We start from the raw sequence: 20,932 nt of genomic DNA on the forward strand, positions 1-20,932 counted from the left end.
GCCTGTGAGGTTGCATGCTTTCCTGTCCCTCAGAGAGGTAAGCAAGCAAGCAGGAAAACCTGAGAAATGGCTGTCCAGGGGGGTCCTTGTAAGCACAAGCCTCAAATAGCCTCAAGCAGCACCTACACAAGGTAACTACTGACTTGATGCCCTGCCTGAATTGGTTCTGGGTGGCCTTAAATGCGATTCAGCATCCAATCAATGTAGATGCTGTATTTTGAAATAGCTAAGCACTATTTTGAAATGGATTTTCTGTGAAGACACGCTATTTCAACATAAGCTATTCTGGAAAATCGCTTCCGAAATAGCTTATTCCGAAATAACTGCACAACATAGATGTAGCCTATATGTCCAATCCTTCAGCGGGCTGGAGAGATGGTTACAGTGTCGTATTTTGCAAACAGCAAGGAAAAATTGCAGTTTTTCCAGCAAACATCTAGTGATAACCCACTTTTTTCTGTGAATAGTGCATTTATGGTGAGACACCAAAGAAAGGGAAGCATGCTTTTCCCTATTTTGCATAGGGAAACTGAAGCACAGCAAGGTAAACCGATTACCCAGCGTTACAAAGGAGATCAAAGTGACAGAACCTAGGTCTCTGGACTCCCAGGATCCTACTCACTGAATTATGCTGCTTCTTATAATCTGTAAACATTACCTGTGCCAACTGACTTTCAGAAATAGCTCTCATGAGCAAATCAGTTTGAATGTAGAGTGTAGAATGTACACTGTAAGGTTGTAGCTTGAGTCCAGAAATAATCCTCCTCTGGTTCTCTGAAGGAAACCCTACATATTCTGCACCATGGCATCTGAATGCCAAAGCAACATTCCACACTGGATGCTACAATATAGGCTGTTCCCAGAGCTATACCAGGTCACTCCTTGAGGAAATATGGTGTAATATATAGGAAAAGGCCAACTAGGCAAGTTCTGGATGTAGACGATGTTTTTATTACACTCCCAACTTCTGATTTTCTGCTGCCTTGCCCAGTGTGTTGTCACCCTTACCTTTACAAACAGCTCCCAGATCAGAATTATTCTCTCTCACAGCATTGTCACACACTTTACATGACACCCATTTTACATGGCTGCTAGGGGGGCTTCCAATGAAGAATAAGAACCTCTGCATCAACTGGTGCAAAAGTCTGTTGCACTGGTATAGTATCTGGTGGCCTATCCTTTTTGTTAGTATTTTCGGCATGTGACTGATGCCCATTTAAGAAGCCATTACATGATCATAAAGGTGAAAGAGTCCCGTAGTCTTTTCTCAGCTTCCGGCTCCTAAAAGGCATGTGATCCATTCACACATTAGTGAAAACCCCTACCCTGTATGAAAAAGGAGTGGTTAATATGACTAGGGATTCCTTTTGTTGCCTTGTGAATAGAATATTCAAGATATTCAATTTGAGTACAATTTGCACATTTGAGGTTCTTTGAATAATTCAGATGCATTCATTTACTCTTGATTAGTGGATCACGTTCTGCAAAAAGTGAGCATTTATTTTATTTTATGACATTTAGCATTAATAATGTATTACTTTTCTCACAAGCAGCTTTTTAAAGAAAGCAAATACAAAAAAAATTTCAGGGAGACAAGGCTTGTGAATAGAGATTAAGGAACCATGGAGACACTTAAGCTGTCATTTGAAGAAGTCTATTGTATCTGCTATTCCTCAGGAAAAAAATATGCAAATCTGATAATCATGGGCGAGTGAATACCTTGGGTTAAACAGGTTATACAAAGCTAGTCAGTTATAACAATGGTTTCAGTACACAGATGAAAAACAAATGGCAGAGGGGAGGTGGTTTTCCATAGGCTCTTTGTGACAAGTACATGTTCAGAGAATAACCTCTCATATTGTGTATGAAGTAGTAAACTGAGCCTCTTTGGACTATCACATAGTGAGTAAAAATAGTAATGGATAAATAAAGAAATAGGAAAAAGTAGTAGAGGCCATTGGAAATATTAGTCCAGCACATGAAGGTCTACCTCACAAATTGAGTGCGGGAGCAGGCTTGAGTAGGTCTAATATGCTCTGAAGAATTTTAAGCTGTTGTTCAAAGAAGAAAAAAAATTCTGCATCCTCCGATGGTGAAGATTGCCTTCTGAAAATTCTGCAGACATACTAGAGCAGTAGCTCTCAGGAGATGTGAACTGTACCATTAATCTCAGTTAGTTGTTAGCACTGTTAACTGTACAATTGTACTCAGTGGGCATCACAGTTGATATTTTCACTATTGCAATCATCCAGCTAATGTGCTTTATTCTGAGTGGTTGGATTTATTGGAGAGCGTGTGCTAGAGCAATACAGTTAAGTTTTAAAGATACCGTGAGAGACTGGCAGAATCTCTTTGGGATTCAATAAAAGCTTCAATAAAAGCTTCTTTATTTAAAAGTGTCTTTTTTAAAAAAAGAGCAGCACAATACTAAAAACTCCCACAACCAATGTCAAGAGTGTTTTTAGTCATAGATGCTTATATCTCAGAATTCATGGCTAAAGCCTCACCTCTCTAATGCAGACTGTCACTTAGCCCATCCCATTTATGAGCTGAATTTACACACCAGTCACTTAAGGAACTGTAATTGTATTTAATTCTCTTATCAACCTTATTTTAGTTCTCTAAAAATATTGCTTCCTTTCACCAACCATGACCAGGCAAACCGGAAAAACAGCCACACAGCTTTTAAATTACATTTCTCAAGTCACCATAGGCTTTTAGAGTAAGATTTCACAGGCACTTACCAGGAATAAATATTCTAATTTTGAGTCTTGTTCCATTTTACCAACCTCTGAGTGCTCCAACACCCTGGGCAGACAACTGTGTTCCAGTTCACCCTGGCTATTCTAAATGGATACACAAACCACTGTACCACTATAGGAGGGGACTTCTCTGACTATTGGTGTATTGAGTTTACTTCTGTATAATCCCTTTTGTCATGACTTTTTGGCATGGTAACACCTTTGGTACTAACTTAGGGTATGTCTACACTACAATGTTAGTTTGAACTAATGGACGTTAGTTCGAACTAACATTCATAGGCGCTACACTAGCGCTCCGCTAGTTCGAATTTAAATCGAACTAGCGGAGCGCTTAGTTCGAACTAGGAAAACCTCATTTTACGAGGATTAAGCCTAGTTCGAACTTACTAGTTCGAATTAAGGGGTGTGTAGCCCCTTAATTCGAACTAGTGGGAGGCTACCCCTCCCCAGCTTTCCCTGGTGGCCACTCTGGCCAACACCAGGGAAACTCTATGCCCCTCTCCCAGCCCCGGACCCCTTAAAGGGGCACGGTCTGGCTACGGTGCCCGTGCCAGGTGCAAGCCTGCCAGCACCCAGCCAGCAGACCCTGCACCTGGCACGGCACAGAGTCAGCCACCCGATGTCCCCCAGCCCACCTCCTCTTCCCGGGACCAGGTGGGCACCTTCCTGGGCTAGTGCGGACATCGTGGACCTCGTCCACGATCTCTGCACTAGGCACAGGAAAGTGGCCGTCTAGGGCAGGAGAGCTGCCATCCTGGCCACCCAGGAGCAGGAGTGCATGAAAATCAAGGGGGTCCACTGAGACCCCCGACCCTGAGCCCTGAGCCTACAATGGCCGTCCTGGGTCAGACCAAAGGTCCATCTAGCCCAGTAGCCTGTCTACCGACAGCGGCCAACCCTAGGGACCCTGGAGGGGATGGACCGGAGACAGTGACCAAGCCATTTGTCTCGTGCCATCCCTCTCCAGCCTTCCACAAACTTTGGGCAGGGACACCACTCCTACCCCTTGGCTAAGACTACTCCATGGACCCAACCTCCATGACTTAATCTCACTTCCGTTTAAACTCTGTTCTAGTTGTAGCCTTCACAGCCTCCTGCAGCAAGGAGTTCCACAGGTTAACTATTTGCTTTGGGAAGAAGAACAACTTTCTCTTACTAGTTTCAAGCCTGCTACCCATTCCTTTCCTTTGGTGTCCTCTAGTCCTTCTTTAGGGGAACTCATGAAGAACTTTTCTGAATGCACCCTCTCCACCCAACCCCTGCTTTTAGAGACCTCTATCCTGTCCCCCCTCCGTCTCCTCTTGTCTAAGCTGAACAGTCCCAGTCTCTGTAGCCTCTCTGCATCTGGGATCTGTTCCCAACCCCTGATCATGTTAGTTGCCCTCCCCTCTCCCAACCTTTCTCTTCCCCTCTCCCACCTCCTTTTCCCAGTCTCCCCCAGTTTTGTTAAATAAAAACAGAGTCAATGTTGGAAGAAACGTTATCTTTATTTTGTACATCAGGAAGGGGGCCTAGGGAGGGGTAAGTGGAAGGAGGTGAGGGAGGAATGCGGCACGAGCCCCCGATGGGGAGGACTGGGCTGGCTCTGTGGGCTCCTCAGGGTGGAAGCTCTCCTGAAGCCCTCCTGATTGGCCCCCCCCCGGATGGCAGCCTGCGGCAAGTGCAGCCTGGCTGATGGCCGAGTGCTGTGATGTGCCGAGTGTGGGCACTCAGGGCACTCCAAGCCAGGACTGCTTTGCTGTGCCTCATCGAGTTAGACAAGTGAGCAGGGAACCCTGAGAACTGTCTGTCCAGAGTGGGGGTCAGGTCCCTTTAAGCACAACCCTTGGCTAGCCTGAGACAGCAGCTCCACGCTCTAAGTCCTCCTCTGATGCCCTGCCGGCACTGCTTCCGGCCATCCTTAAGCCCTATTCAGGGTCCACTCAATGTGGACATGCTAGTTCGAATTAGCAAAACGCTAATTCGAACTAGTTTTTAGTTCTAGACGCGTTAGTTCGAATTAGCTTAGTTCGAATTAACTAATTCGAACTAAGTTAGTTCAAACTAACTCTGTAGTGTAGACATACCCTTAGAGGTCCCAGAAGGCTAGAGAAGGGCAAACAGCATATCTACCTTTAAAATGAAGGAACAATTGGGGGAAATGTGTCACACTCAGCCTATCTGAGATACCTGGAAGGACACTAGAACAAATTATAGAACAGTTTGCAAGCTCCCTGAGAACAAAATAAAAAGTAGCAGCCAAAATGGATTTGCTCACCTTGAAGATAGTATGAAAAGTTGCTGTCGACATGGATTTATCAAGAACATTAGAACATAAGAACGGTCATACTGGGTCAGACCAAAGGTCCATCCAGCCCAATAGCCTGTCTGCCCACAGTGGCCAATTCCAGGTGCCCCAGAGGAAGTAAATCGAACAGATAATGATCAAGCGATCTCTCTACTGCCATCCATCTCCACCCTGCGACAAACAGAGGCTGGGAACACCATTCCTTACCCATTCTGGCTAATAGCCATTTATGGACTTAACTTGCATGAATTTATCTGGTTCTCTTCTAAACCTTGTTAGGGTATATCTACACTAGCCCCCTAATTCGAACTAGGGAGGTTAATGTAGGCATTCGAAGTTGCAAATGAAGCCCAGGATTAGCATTTTGCTAATTTGAACTAGCATGTCCACATTGAGTGGACCCTGAACCGAAGTTAAGGATGGCTGGAAGCAGTGCCGGCAGGGCATCAGGTTAGGACTTATAGCGTGGAGCTGCTGCCTCAGGCTAGCCAAGGGTTGTGCTTAAAGGGACCTGACCCCCATTCTGGACAGACAGTTCTCAGGGTTCCCCGCTTGCTTGTCTACCTCAATGAGGGACAGCAAAGCAGTCCTGGCTTGGAGTGCCCTGAGTGCCTACACTTGACACATCACATCACTCGGCCATCAGCCCGGCTGCACTTGCCGCAGGCTGCCATCCGGGGGGGGGGGGGGGGGGTTAATCGGGAGGCTGCAGGACAGCTTCCACTCCGAGGAGCCCACAGAGCCACGCCAGCCCTCCCCATCGGGGGCTCGTACCCCATTCCTCCCTCATCTCCTTCCACTTACCCCTCCCTAATCCCCCTTCCTGATGTAAAAAATAAAGGACACGTAAGTTCAAAAATAGAAACTCTCTTTATTCAACAAAACTGGGGGACGGGGGGAATTAACCTCTGGGGAGACTGGGAAAAGGAGGTGGGAGAGGGGAAGGGTGTGTCTGGACTACAGAGTTTTGTCAACAGAAGGTGTTATTGCATCTAGGGTTGTGTCTAGACTACAGGGTTTTGTCGACAAAGCAGCTTGCTTTGTCGACAGAACTGAATGTAGTCTAGACGCTCTTTGTCGACAGAAGCTTTGTCGACAGTATCTGTCGACAAAACTTCTGTCGACAAAACCCTGTAGTCTAGATGTACCCGAAGAGAGAGGGTGGGAGAGGGGAGGGGGAAACCTGGGAGGAGGGAGCTGGAAGGGGGAAGCCAGGGGAACAAGGAGGAGGGGAAGTATCAAACTATGGTACGCCATATCTTCAGTACTGTGTACAGATGTGATCTCCTCACCCCAGAAAAGATATTTTGGCCTTGGAAAGGGTTCAGAAAAGGGCAACTAAAATGATCAGGGGGTTGGAACAGGTCCCATATGAAGAGAGGCTAAAGAGACTGGGACTTTTCAGCTTAGAAAAGAGGAGAATGAGGGGGGATATGATTGAGGTCTATAAAAGTATGAGTGGTGTAGAGAGAGTGCATAAAGAAAAGTTATTCATTAGTTCCCATAATAGAAGGACTAGAGGACACCAAATAAAATGAATGGGTTGCAGGCTTCAAACTAATAAGCGAAAGTTCTTCTTCACAAAGCAAATAGTCAACCTGTGGAACTCCTTGCTGCAGGAGGCTGTGAAGGCTAGAACTATAACAGAGTTTAAAGAGAAGCTAGATAATTTCATGGAGGTTAGGTCCATAAAAGGATATTAGCTAGGGGATAGAAACGGTGTCCCTGGCCTCTGTTTGTCAGAGGCTGGAGATGGATGACACAAGACAAATCTCTTGATCATTGTCTTCGGTCCACCCCGTCCAGGGCACTTGGTGCTGGCCACTGTCGGCAGACAGGCTATGGTGCTAGATGGACCTTTGGTCTGACCCAGTACGGACATTCTTATGTTCTTAGAGGCTCACAGCTTCCAGCTGCTGGCCACAGCACATGCTCCTTCAAATCACATCAGGCCAACCTAATTTCCTTCTTTGAAAGTGTTTCTGGTCTACTGAATAGGAAGAAAACAAGAGACATGTTATCTCTTGAGTTAAGTAAGGGTTTTTGACACATAAAGTCCTTAGAAGCAAACTAGGGAATAATGGTATACATGAAATTACTAAAAAGTAAAGGGATGCACAACTGGTTGAAAAGCATCACTCAAAGTGAGAGAATAATGGAACCATAGACTCATAGGGCTGGAAGGGAACATTATAAACTCCAGACCCCTGCACTGCGGCAGAACTAAGTAAAGGACGGGGTTTTGCCTAAGAAACCTCCAATGATGATCCTATCTTTAGTGAACATAAAGCACAGCTGTTCACCCTCCATTTTATAACAGCTTTTAACATATGAGCAAACTGTTATTGGTTCTATTCCCCCCCACAAACTTTTTTTTTTTAAGATTCAGCCCTAAACTCGATGTGCCTAGAACATGAAGATACAGACATGAAAAGGGAACAGATTAAAAGAAATAGAAAAATTTGCTCCCTCTAATAATATATGTTCCATTGGTTTTTAAGGGATATAGGCCAAAGGGAAGGAGTAGCGAGTCCTTTATCTGTTAATATAGTTTCAGTGTTGATTTAGTTCCTTAGCACTTGGCATTCTACTTGCAATGATGGAGAAGGAGAACTCAGCTTTATAGTTCTACCACTGTCTCTTTAAATGTGTTTCTTGGCTCACAGATGGTCAAGAAGTGTTTTGCTACAGGTCATCTCCATATTGAGCTGCCGGCTTCAAATTTCCCAGTAATGTAACTCTTTTCAGTTCAGATGTAATAATCAATTTTTAAGCTTTGCAACACTCACACAAAATATCAATAACATAAGCAATAGCCACAGAACTGTGACTGTCAATTTGACTGGTAGACTTAGTGAAAACTGCAGCATGCAGTTGCCAAGAGAGGAACCTTCTTAACTAACACATTGAGAAGTAATTATTGCTTAAAGCAAGTCTGAAAGCAAAGGACTCTGTATAAAAAAAGTGTGGTGCCACTTATGGAAGCATCCTGTAATCAACAATTTAGTACTGCAGCTACCATAAATTAACTCAGAATATTGCCAAAGATCTGCCTTTTTTGCCAAAGGCCTATTTTCCACTTAATTTTGTCTTGTGTCCATTATTCTGGTAAAGTTTGAAATGTTGTAAAAGTAGCTGTGCAAAGGAAGAGCTTTGCTAGAGAATGTGAGTCTTGGTAGCACTTCCATAGCTAATCATGTCTCTTCTCTGTACTTGCAGATATCTCTGTTACTTTGAGATGGCAGGAACGGCTGAATGTTGGATAGTTTGCAGAAGAAGGCTAGGGCAAAACAAAGTTCCATTGTCCATATGAATGGGACTGAACAAGAACCAGGATTTTAGCAATGTAGATTGAGTGAACAAAGTTGGATTTTAGAAATGTAAAGGAAGGAGAGACAGGAGTTGGGAAGATGCTGGATATCACCTAAGGAAGAGGAGGAAGGTAACTCATTGGTCTGAGTGATAGGGAGTTTAGCAAAGTTTAGGATAATCCTGGGCATAAAGAGGAGTAAGCAGGATTTAGGAGGAGTGACCAGCTGTTCAGTTTTACCATAGTTAGTTTATGGAAGAGAACAGCAGAGCCAACAGCCTTCACAGGCTCCTGGGCAAGGTAGGGGAGTGGAATAACTCTACACTTTTGTCCGAAAGAGGAAGACAATCAGCACTGCCTGGAAATTGGGCCTTGGGAAATTGCCTCCTTGGCCTCTTCCCCCCACCTCAGCAGGCCTAGAAAAGAGGGATATCACATGCCAGAATATTGGAGGAGGAGTCTGGTCAGATGGAAAGCAAGAAGAGGCAGATTTGAGAATCACTATCTCTATGTAAACTACATTGCACATTCTGTGGCCCTGTGGGAGATGGATGATATACAGGCTCAAACAGGAAGAGAAGAAGCTGTTAGGAAGATTAGCCACCCTTCTAGTCCCTTTACCCCTTAACGATTGACTATTTTCCCCCTTCTACAGGTTGGACCTCCCCGGTCTGGAACACGTGGGACATGATTGATCCAGGACGAGGGATTTTGCTAGATCAGAGGAGGTCATTTCTAGCCCCCCACCCCACCACGCTTTCTGGGCAGCCCAGCTTGCCTGTGTACCGGGCTTCCTACCTCCCCCTACCCAACAGCCCAGCTGAGCTGCGCACCAGGCTTCCAGACACCAGCTGCATCATGCCAGGCTCCCACCCCCACTTGCAGTATGCCGGGCTCCCTGCCCCCCATCTGCAGCATACCAGGACTCTTTGATCCTGGAACTTCCATGGTCCGGCAGAGAGTCCCAGTTAGAGAGGTTCAATCTGTACTGCCCTTTATTGCCTATGTTCCAGCAAACTTCCCTCCAAATAGTGCTGGCTGAAGCTGCCGGATGCCAATATAGATCTATTTCCAGGAGCACAGCTGGGAGCAAGCGTGCCAGGTACTTTACAAGCCAGCTAACTATTTTTAAAATTAAGACACCGTTCCCAGTCTAAGATTCCTTTTTAATGAAATACAGACATTTGCCAGCTTGTTTTTAGCACAATATCAAACCCCTCCCAGCTTCTCTCTTTTGTTTAATTTCTTTTACACAAGGAGAAACCTTATTTAATGTTGTGTTTGGTTCCTTTGTTCTCCAGGTGCACTCTCCAAAGCACAGCTGGCTCCTTTGCCCTTTCAGAAAGATTTGTCACTGAAAAAAAAAAGCTAGGTGTCAATATAGCATTTAACAAAAGGCAGAAAGGCAACAATGGTGGTTCCTGCATTGTTATTTTTCTAAAATACGCTACAGGTGCACACTTTTGTATGTGGCTCGCGCTTGTATTAGTTAAGTAAAACTTGTCATGGGAAACAAAAATATGTGCCAACTTGGCATTAATGAAAAACATATCCTTTGTTCTTTTACATACATCAAATGTCAGCCTTCTAATACACCATAGATGCGAGGCTGGCACGAAAGGCAAAATATGGCCAGGTGTGCGCTGGCAGCCAAAATGTTTTGCAGAGGTTAGCAGTGGCAAGAATATTGCTTTCTTTTTTTCTTCTTCCAAGCAGAGATTCTTATCTTAGCTGAGTTGGTCTAGTAGCTAACCAACCTCTCACAATCAGTTCCTTTCCTCTCAAACTACAAGTATATATATATATATATATATATATATATATATATATATATATATATATACAGGGTTCACCAAGCTGCGATGAGCCCCACTCACCAGCCGCACATTTGGCACGCATGCGTTAAATGCCCTGCACAGCTGTGCCGGCTTGTAATCTACTCACCACGGGCGAGTAGATTACATTAATTGTCGAGCCCTGTATATATATACATTGCTCGACAAACCACTGTTTCTACTTGCCTGTGGCGAGTAGATTTCAACGGTCACTCCGTGCGCCCCATTCACTGGCACTGCGTACATGCACAGTGCTGGTCTGGCACATGCATTGTGCAGGGCTGGTGAGTAGCTCTCGCAGCAGTTTGTCGAGCCCTCTGTGTGTGTGTGTGTGTGTGTGTGTGTGTGTGTGTATATATATATATATATATATGAAATTAAAACTACTTTATAATTTCAAGAAGCTGACGCTCCGAGGGTGCGTCTATACTGCACTCTTACCATGAAATAAGCTATGCAATTTGTACTATACAAATTATGTAGCTTATTTCAAAGTAATTTAAAAAAACCTTATTTTGAAATTTGGTGCTGTCTACACAGCACCAAATTTCGAAACAAAGCACTATTCTGAAATGTTCATTCATCCTCATGGAACAAGGATTACAAGGATGCCAGAATAGTGTGCCTGTTATTTTGAAAGATATTTTGAAATAACGGGCTACGTTAAAGACACAGAATAGCTATTTTGGGATACTTCTGGTATCTCAATATAGCTTTGCAGTGTAGATGTAGCCCTACTATATAACCAAGCATTGTGACTCATCTTTTTTGAGAGGGTCCTAGTTACATTAAGAGCACCATGACTGGTCTCCTGTATGTATCTGAATATAACAACCTATTAGAGCCTTCCACAAATCACACCCTCTCAGCCTTTCTAGTTAGTAGCTTACTCTGGCTTCGTCATTTTCCCTTAGAAGAAATAATCTTTTGATATGCAACCATCTCACTATTCCTCATTCCTATTTGTTGTTCACTTCTTTTCTTGCTCCTTTGCATTACAAATTAGATTTTTAGCTCTAGCTCATCTCTGACTACAATACAATATCAGAGGGGTAGCTGTGTTAATCTGTATTTGCAAAAAGCAATGAGGAGGAATCCTGTGGAACCTTAGCCCTGGTCTACACTATGGAGTAATTTTAAAAAAAAGTCTCCTTGTTTCAAAATAACAAGTGGAGTTTCAATGCTACCATGCCCATTATTGCAAATAAGGGCTGGTTATTTCGAAATAACAACTCCCGCTTTTCATGAGGAATAATGCTTATTTCAAAATAGGTATTTTGAAACAGCTTGAGTGTGGATGCTCAGCTGCTGCTATTTTGAAATAACTACTCCCCAGAATCATTCAGAGTAATTACTCCCCAGTGCTTCCTTGGGTTCTAAGTCCAGGTAGTGTGTCCACATTAAAGAAACCTGCCTCAGACTAATTTTGAGGCTTCGCTGTAGTGTGGACTTGCTATTTCAAAATTATTATTTTGGGAGTTATTATTTCAAAATACATTATTTTGAAATAGTTTTCCAGTGTAGACAAGCCCTTAAAGTTGAACAGATTTATTTGAACATAAGATTTTGTGGATAAAAAACACTTTGTCACATGCATCTGATGAAGTGGATTTTACCACGAAAGTTTATAACCAAATAAATCTGTTAATCTTTAAGGTGCCGCAGGACTCCTAGTTTTTTGTTATAATATATTCAAGTGTATACATTCATTCTTTATCCAATGTTATAGTGCGGATTTTAAAGCCAGACAAATATGGATCAATCTTTGCATTACTGAGAGCTGGGAAACAAAGCTGCATACAGCCTAGATCCTGTGGATATTTTGATTACACCAGGGAATCTCTTGGTATCGGTCACCTGAATTCCACTGGGGCATTAGTTACATGTCATTTGTGAAAGCACTATAAATGAAGATAATTCAAATTCGGAACTACTGACTTGCTGCTTAATTATACCAGAATGAAGTATAAGTTTTAATTTGTGCATCTAAGTCCCTGAGTTGTTTAAAAGGATGTGACTACTGCAGTTTAATTTTTATTTTATTGTGGAGTTCAGATAGAAAAACTATCAAAGTGGATGTCAAAAGCTCCAACCCCCTTTTGCAAATATTAAAAATTGGTGTGTTCATGAATCAAATTAAAAACCCCTGCAAAAGTGCCAAATCATCAGGACTGCTACTGACCACCTAGTACTGGAAAAAGCTAGTTTGTAGACCTGGATGTTTGGACAATTAAACTTATCTCTGCGATCTCATCCTGTCCCACCACTGTTGTCAGTCCAAAATGTATAAAAGCTTTTGGTGAAATAATGTCTCTGTGGAGTCCATATGACTTGATTTCTTGCGCTTAAATGTTTAGACTTATTTTAGCACATGTTACCAAGCATATGCTAAAAATATGAACAGTGTAAATTATACAGTAAAAGCTACAGATTTTTTGGCCTAGGTCTTTGGTGGTAATGTTCCTCAGGAATTAGGGTTGTGAGGCATTTTCACCACTAACAGTCCTTGTAGGATAAAGTCTTGTGCCGATTGTGGGTCAGCTCCCCACCATCCTATGGCAACACAAGCACTGCCTGCCAGGCCTCCACAGACCTTGATCTCCCTCTATAGATTAGTGATATACACATACCAAACTCCAGCCCTTTATGGACTGTACAACCTGTGAATTACCAGGCCTGCTGTCTTCCAAGGAACACCACAGTTTATAGTTATAACAGAACGCAGCTCTTCTGAACAGACACCACTTGGATAGGGAGTGAAAACAAGAAAAAGCCTATTATCGAGATCAGATACTCGAGTGAGTGTAAGAATATTGGGAAAAAAGAGTTTATTTCTTTCTGTTACTTTTCCCTTTAAGGTTTTTGCAAACCTTTCCATTTAGACTAGAGAGTGTGTGACACACAATATTCAGTTTAAATGTAAACAAGCAGATAGATAAACATTTATTGCCTGAAAAAAACTGCTTATCCACTTTTCCTGGTGACCTGTCACCCGACACAGTCACATTTTTAGTGTCTATACGGAACTCCTTAAAGAACACCCCTGCATGCATGTGACAATGATAGATGGCCAGCACGACACAGGCTTTTAGTAGCACCTCACAACATTGTTTTGGTGAACTAGAATGTACATACCAGATCCAATAGCCCAGTAATCCCTATGCAGCCCAGTCCATGAATGTTGCCACTTGGAGCAAAGTTATGTTTAATGTTCCTGTTCTAATCTATCTGAATTGATTTTGGGTAATATGCTGGGGCACAGCTAAAGATATTTCTCAAGTAGGACTTAAAAAGGGTGTTTGTCATAGAAGATGTTAAAAAATGTTCAAAACTACAGTGTAGATTCGGTAACCTTCGACTCCATCCACTTGGCACATATTAATGTCTTCATTAATTTGTCTGCACAGGCATGTCAGGACTGGTTAGTTAAAAACTTCTAATAATGCATCTTTATCTCCTGTTCAAGACAAACGCTGAAATTCAGTAGTAGACAAACTCAATGAGCATGGAGACAGGACATAAGCTTAATGTTTTCTGAGTGTATGGGTCACTCCTTAAAGGGGACACCACTGGCTAACACTAGGCTTAGAAATTGCTTCATTGTTCCACATTTAAACATTAGGTGACTGACTATATTTGGAAATACATTTGCCTATACCTTTTTTCTTTCCAGTATTAAATGGACAAAATTATCCTGCATGTGTGTTTCTGTTTTAGACCTCTGAGCTAAGTTTGTCTTTAGTGTAATTGCTTGCACTTATGTGCTACTGCTGTCTGCTCTGAGTGTCTAAATTTCCCCTTACTGCAGAAGGGTTAAAAAGCATTTATATTCCTGACCCCTTTGCATACAAATTCATCACAATTTGACAGAATAAGTCCCAAATACTGTTTACTTTTTAGATCCCTTCCACAAATTTTAATAGCATATTTTGATGTAAATTAAGACTTGCATTTAAAACACACTTGAACTCTAAAATTGTTCTTGATGTGTTAGAATGACAGCTCCTTGGATTAGAAAAATAAACATGCAGTTAATTTCTCTTTCTGTAAATATTTAGCTGTACTACATTTGCGAAACACTTCTGCAATTCAATGGCTTGACATACGAAAATGATAAAAGATGTTAGAAGAAATCTAAGTAGACTGAATTACAGTAATTGAGAAAGATGTTGAAATAAAAAGGCTATTGTAATAATAAAATCATAGAACTGGAAGGAACACCAAGAGGTCATTAAGTCCAGTCCCCTGCACTCATGGCAGGACCAAGCACCATCTAGAGTATCCCATAATGTACTGTCTTACTTCAGAATGATCATGCTGTATGAATTAGACTAGGTAATACAGCACATAAGCCTCAGATATGACCCTGTGGATTATTCTGCAGCATTAAAATACTTCTTCAGAATATTTGGGACTTATTTTCTTTGCCATTTTCTTGAGTGCAATTTTTATGAAGCCATCAGCCCAGACTGGCTAATCTTCTGAGATTTCAAGGTCTCATATTAGGCTTTCTACATTACTACACAGCCATAGTGCTAAAGGTCTTAAGGTATGTTTACACTTGCACCCTCTTTCAAGAGAGGGTTGCAAATGAAGACATTTGAAATTGCAAATGAAGCCGGGATTGAAATATCCCGTTCTTCATTTGCATATTCACGTTATGGCGCTATTTTGAAAGAACAGACGCTGTTAAGACGCAGTTATTTCATGAGAAAACTGCCAGATCCCAGATCCAGGGCTCAATTCGGCATCAGGATCAGAAGTCGGAGGCAAAATTTGACGCCAGAATGACTGGAGGTGAGGCAAGCATCAAGCATGGAGCCCAGTGAGAATAGGAATGGAGTGACGAATGAAGCAAGAGTTAGGAACAGGGTTGGGTCCAGGAGACAGGAACAAACAGAATCCAATGCAGCCATAACAGGAAATAATCTTATGGCTCAAATTTCCTGTCTCTCCTTCTGACTTATAGCCAGAAATTGCTGGAGAAATTGGTGGAGCTTGGTTATCTCCAACCACGGTTCCTCTTGGCGGTGCCTTAGTTGAGGCTAAACTCCTCCTAGTTTTTTAGCTCCTCAGGTTTCAGAATGGAGAGAAGAATGTGGTGGCTCTCTAGGGACTCCCAGGTCTGGGCTATCACCTGTTTCAAAAGATGCATTTGTACAAGTACATGTAGCGAGGGTGCACTAACCAGATTAACACTGTGGCCTGCAATGGCTGATCACTGTAGTTTGGCATCACTGTTTGGTGAAGCTCATAATTTTACTTAACTCCTGATCCTCTATTTTCTCCCCCCTCCACACACCCTTTTGAGTATTTCTCTCTCTCAGAATGTAACACAGTCATTGTTCATCCATGTAATCTTGCTTCAGTGCTCAGTCTGTATTTCCCATTCGCTTAACTTACCAGCAGCTGTTTACTCTGGATACGTTTAACCCCCACACCTGCAAATCAAGGCTAGTCCAGGAATGTTTGGCTAACAGAACAGATGCATTTGCAACCAACAACTTGATTTTAGTGCCTTAGAATATGCCCGTTTATGTACATTTACTATGCATCTGCTAGAGAACACATTAGAGCTAACGGCTTAGAGTTTGGTGCTGTGCTCCAGTGCCACTTGTTTATTCACCGATTGTGTAGTTTAGATGGGCATCCATATTATATTTCATAATTATAAGGATTTAGCTCCACAAAAGGGACATAGGCTGAGTTTTGCAATGCCTAGACTTCAGCCATTTTTCCTGAAGTGGAACCCGCATGCATTGCTCAGGGAGTGTTAGGTATTGAAGAATGAGGTTCACAGAAGCCAGGAAGCTGAACAGGGAGCCACCTAAGCTACCGATAGGAAATACAGAGGAGAGAGATGTAGCATAAGTTGCACCCCCACAAAGGGACTTTTGTACCTAAATGGCATTTAGGTGCCTATGTCTCTTTATGGATCTTACTCTTAGAGGCTTCCACATCATTCTATTTACTATTATTAGCTAGAGGAAAACACAGAATCATAAGCACTGTAGGTAAAAGCTTCAAATAGCATAATAACATAAGCATTAATCGGAAGTAAAGGAATAAGACAGCCTAGGGTTCAATTCACATGCACATCTCCCAGAGGGGCTTGCATTTCAAATCCAACCTGGTTAGTAGTGAACAAGACTCATTACCAGCAGGAGTCTATTAAGTGACTAGTAATAATAATGCAGTTATGTTCTCACTCCATTGCAGTTGGCAAATGTTCACATCACTAATACACCCCCTTCAATGTGGCATATTGTCATGCTTCACTAAGAGTACATGCATCGAGGGGGTGTGAGGAATGAGCCCTTTGCTCTCAGAAGGTTGAGATGTGCTGAGGCAAATACTGGTGAAGCTGCTTTTCATCTATTGGATAATTCAGTCTCTGGTGCTATCACGTTGGCAGCTTCCACCCATACAGAATTTACCATGAAGATGCTTGAATGGCTTTCCTTTATATACATATAAAACTTCTTTTTAGTTTAGTCAGCCGTACCATAGAAGAGGATGGGATGCAAACACTTTAATTACAGTTGATTCTAAAGATACAGCTCTCTCAAAGGAACAAGTCCCCTATGCCACATCCAGGAGACTATTGACTATTAAATTGGTGGGGGAGGAGACATTGGAAAAGCAATGGCAGCTGTATATAATGTTAACAGATAGCAATTATTATGTTTAAGTACGCTGTTCTTTTTTGGACCCAGCTGGCTCTTTTTTCTTTCTAGTCTTCTTTTGGTTCATGCTTCAACTATTCTTGCTAGTCTATGTTGATTGATGAGCTAGCAATTCAGCACGAAAACAGGCCAGACTTCACTAGTTTTTATGCAGTTCCTGTACCTCAGGTGTCTGAAGTGGCAATGAAGCCTGTGATCCACAACGTACAGTTTAAATGCTTAAGCTACTTTCTTACTTCCATGATTTTTGAAGCATTTTGCCCTTTGCTGTTATGTCAAACTTCTGATGCTAACTGGTCTAGTGGCTAATCATCATAATCGACCTAATTATTCCTCTTTTGAACTGTTCTTCTCTGTCTCAGCTGAGTGATTTTTCAATGTCTTAACCTACTCCAATCCTCCCTGGCAGTTTAACTGGTAGAGAATATTGTTGCCTAAAGATTCAATATTTATGTTTGTAATTCTTCTGCTTCCAGAAAAAGTAGTGGTTCCAGCAGAAAGAGGTGTTTCAAAACAGTCTCCTTTTCACATGCCGTGTGAGAGACATTGGGCAGCTTTCTGGACCTTGTTTTCCCCAAATGTAAAGCACACTAGTGCCATTTCTGCACTTATATAATGCTTTTATATAAGGATCTCAAAACATTGTTTAAAGTCTTTCCATCTAAATATGGGAACCTACTGGAAATCTAAATGAAGGTCAGATGTGTAGCTTCTCCAGAAGCTGCTACAAGAAGTTATCATTTTAAAATACAGAAAAATTGCTTCTCTTAAACTCTTCTCATTGTGATATGAATAAGTGGGTTATGTGGCAATAATTCATGACACCTGCTATTACCATTTTATTTCATTTAGTTGCTTTGTAAAGTCCTTTATCATTGCACATTGCCTTTTTTCCTGGAAACTTATAGCATAAGCACTGTATTCTTTTAAAAAAAAAATCATTTCCATACAGGTACATTATCCCACTAGATTCTGTGGTAACTTTTAGGAGTAGTCCACCCTACAATTTGAATTTCACAAATATGATCTTCAATTTTCTCATTGACAGTTGACATATGCTCCATTCCACCATTTCAACAATGCTCTTCCATTGCTAGAAGACCCTGTTGTTGAAGGCTATTTCCTTGTTCTTAAAAGGGTTTACATTGCACATGGCAAATCGTAGTGGTGATCTGAAATTCAGTTGTGACCTGTGGCAATTTGAAAAAGCATATTGAAATATATTTGTCTCTTTAGAGTCCATTGTATTAAATATAAATGGTTATGTATTATTATAGGCCAGGTTTGTTGGTAACCACTCTGAGGGGAGATGTCATATGAACCATGGGAAATATGAACTTCAAAGGACTGTATTTGAACAATATGACAGACAAGAATGGCGTTTTTGGAGAATTTGCATCTAGGAGAAGGTGAATGCAGATTCCCCACTTCCATTTATAGAAAAAACCCAGACTTTAGAAGGTCTGCCCTGAGAAGAGGACCATTGTCTGCTGACTACCTGTTCCTGGAGACTCAGGATCAAAGAGCCAAACTGTGTAAAGGAAAGACTAACCCATTCATGAGGGTGCTAGTTCTGAGCTAAGGTTGTTCTGAAGTCATATTCATGGAAAACCACCATACTGTCCTCCAGAACTCTTGCTACCCCTCCCATCATTTATAAGACTACTCTCTATGCCATTATCTAAATGATTGATGAAGATATTGAACAGAACTGGACCAATATCTGATCTCTGCAGGACTATACTTAATATACCCTTCCAGCTTGCCAGTGAACCACTGATAACTACTCTCTGTGAATCATTTTCCAAACAACTATCACCTTATAATAGCTCCATCTATTTCTCCATATTGTTTATGACAAGGTCATGCAAAACAATATTAAAAGCTGTACAAGACATATCACGTCTACCATGCCAAGCCACTGTCAGCCTCTGTAGGACAAGGTGTGGGTGGGTAACTGCACCCCCAGAAAGGGTGGGGCCTCAGTTTCTAGGGGGTGGGACCTGAGGCAGTCAGCCCTCAACACTACCCAGAGTGTGGCACCCGTCCCCAGCCCTAAGCATGGAGCATGAAACACTCTGGTGGTAATTTAAAGAGCCTTGGGCTTAGGCCGCTGCTGCTGTCTCAATTGCCCCCTTTGTCTTCCACCCCACTTCCTTCAGCAAGCCTGACCACATCCACTCATCTGTAAGGCTTGGTACCCTGTCAAAGAAAGCTATTAAGTTAGTTTGACATGATTTGTTCTTCACAAATCCATGCTGACTGTTACATATCACCTTATTATTGTTTGTAAATTGATTGCTTAATTATTTCAGTATCTTTCCAGGTACTGAAATTAAGATGACTGGTCTGTAACCACCTTATTAGTTTTTATTTCCCCTTTTAGAGATGGGCACTACATTTGCCCTTTTCCAAATGCCTCTGGAATCTCATTTGTCTTTCATGAATTTTCAAAGATAATTGCTAATAGCTCTAATATCTCCTCAGATAGCTTCTGTAGTATTGTAGGACATGTTTCATCAGACCTGGTGACTCCAGAACATCAAACTTGTCTAATTTTTAACTTGTTTTTCCTGTTTTAGCTTCTGATCATACCTCATTGTTATTGGCATTACATTAAATTGCTACTAAACATTTTGATGAAAACTAAAACAGAAAAAGGTGTTTAGCACTTCTGCCATTTCCACATTTTCTTTTATTGTCCTCCCTTCCTCAATGGCAGACCTACTATGTTTTTGGTTTTCTTCCTATTTCTAATATATCTGTAGAATGTTTTCTTGTTATTCTTTGTGCCTATAGGTAATTGGCTATTTTGTGCCTTGGCCTTTTAAAATTTATCTCTACATATTCATGTTATTTGCTTATATTCAACCTTTGTAATTTGAACTAGTATCCTCATCTTCTAATATATTTTTTAAAAAACTTCAGATCATGTATGCTTTCCTGGTTAAGCCAAAATGCTTTCTTGCCATACTTCCTTCTTTCCTGCTCAGTGAGATGGTTTGCTCTTGTGCTTTTAATAATCACTTTTTAAGAAAATCATTCTCTCTTGAACTGTTTTTCCCTTTAGATTTTCTTGACAAGGGATCTTGCCTTCCAGTTCCCTGAGTTTGATAAAGTCTGCATTCTTGAAATACATTTTCTCTCTTGTGCTGCTTTGCCTCCTCCTACTCCTTAGAATCCTGAACTGTAATATTTCATCATTACTTTGATCACTTTCACCGAAGCTGCCTTCCACTTTCAAATTCTCCACTGGTTCTTAACTATTAGTCAAAATAAAATCTAGAACAGTTTTGCACCTTGTGTCTTTCTTCACTCTTATGACATAAAAAATAAATGTCTCCAAGACCTTGTTGAATAATCTGTGTTCTGCCATGTTATTTTTGCAATAGATGTCTGGGTAATTCAAATCTTTCATAACCACCAAGTCTGTTTTGGATGGGTTTGTTTATTGAAAAAGAAAAAACAAAAACTCAGCCACTTCCTCTTCCTGAGAAGGTGATCTTTAGTTGATCCTCCCCCACCTTCTATGACCTCACTGCTGGGTTTTTAACCCTTATTCAAGACGAATTAAACAATTCTGTCTCCATTTCAACTACTGTCCACATTAGGTATGTTAAATTTACAGTAATTAACTAATTGAATAGGCGATGGGATTTCCATTATTCAATTAGTTGATAAGGGCGCCTTCACCTTTTGAACTGTAAGCATGAGCCCTGCTGGGCCTGAGTCTCCCTGCGGCACCTCAGCTTTTGAAATGTACAAGAGCCCCACCAGCGCTCACATAAATTTCAGAAGCAGAATCTCAGCAGAACCAGCATGAGCGAACACTGCTTCAGTTCCCCCTCGCCCCTGTCACACACTGTGACTCTACCTTCCCTGCCTCCTATCGAGACAATGCTAGAGGGAATTTGCTTTTAAGCTGGCTCCCTGCCGCACCGGCTCCTGCTCCCCGCATCTTGCTGCCTTTCTCTGATAGAGTCAGCAATGGGGAAAAGTGACTAGCCACATCACTAGTTGACTATCCGATAAGCTTGTGCTTATCGCATAGT

Source organism: Pelodiscus sinensis, chromosome 13, assembly GCF_049634645.1.
Source record: "Pelodiscus sinensis isolate JC-2024 chromosome 13, ASM4963464v1, whole genome shotgun sequence".
NCBI lineage: Eukaryota > Metazoa > Chordata > Testudines > Trionychidae > Pelodiscus > Pelodiscus sinensis.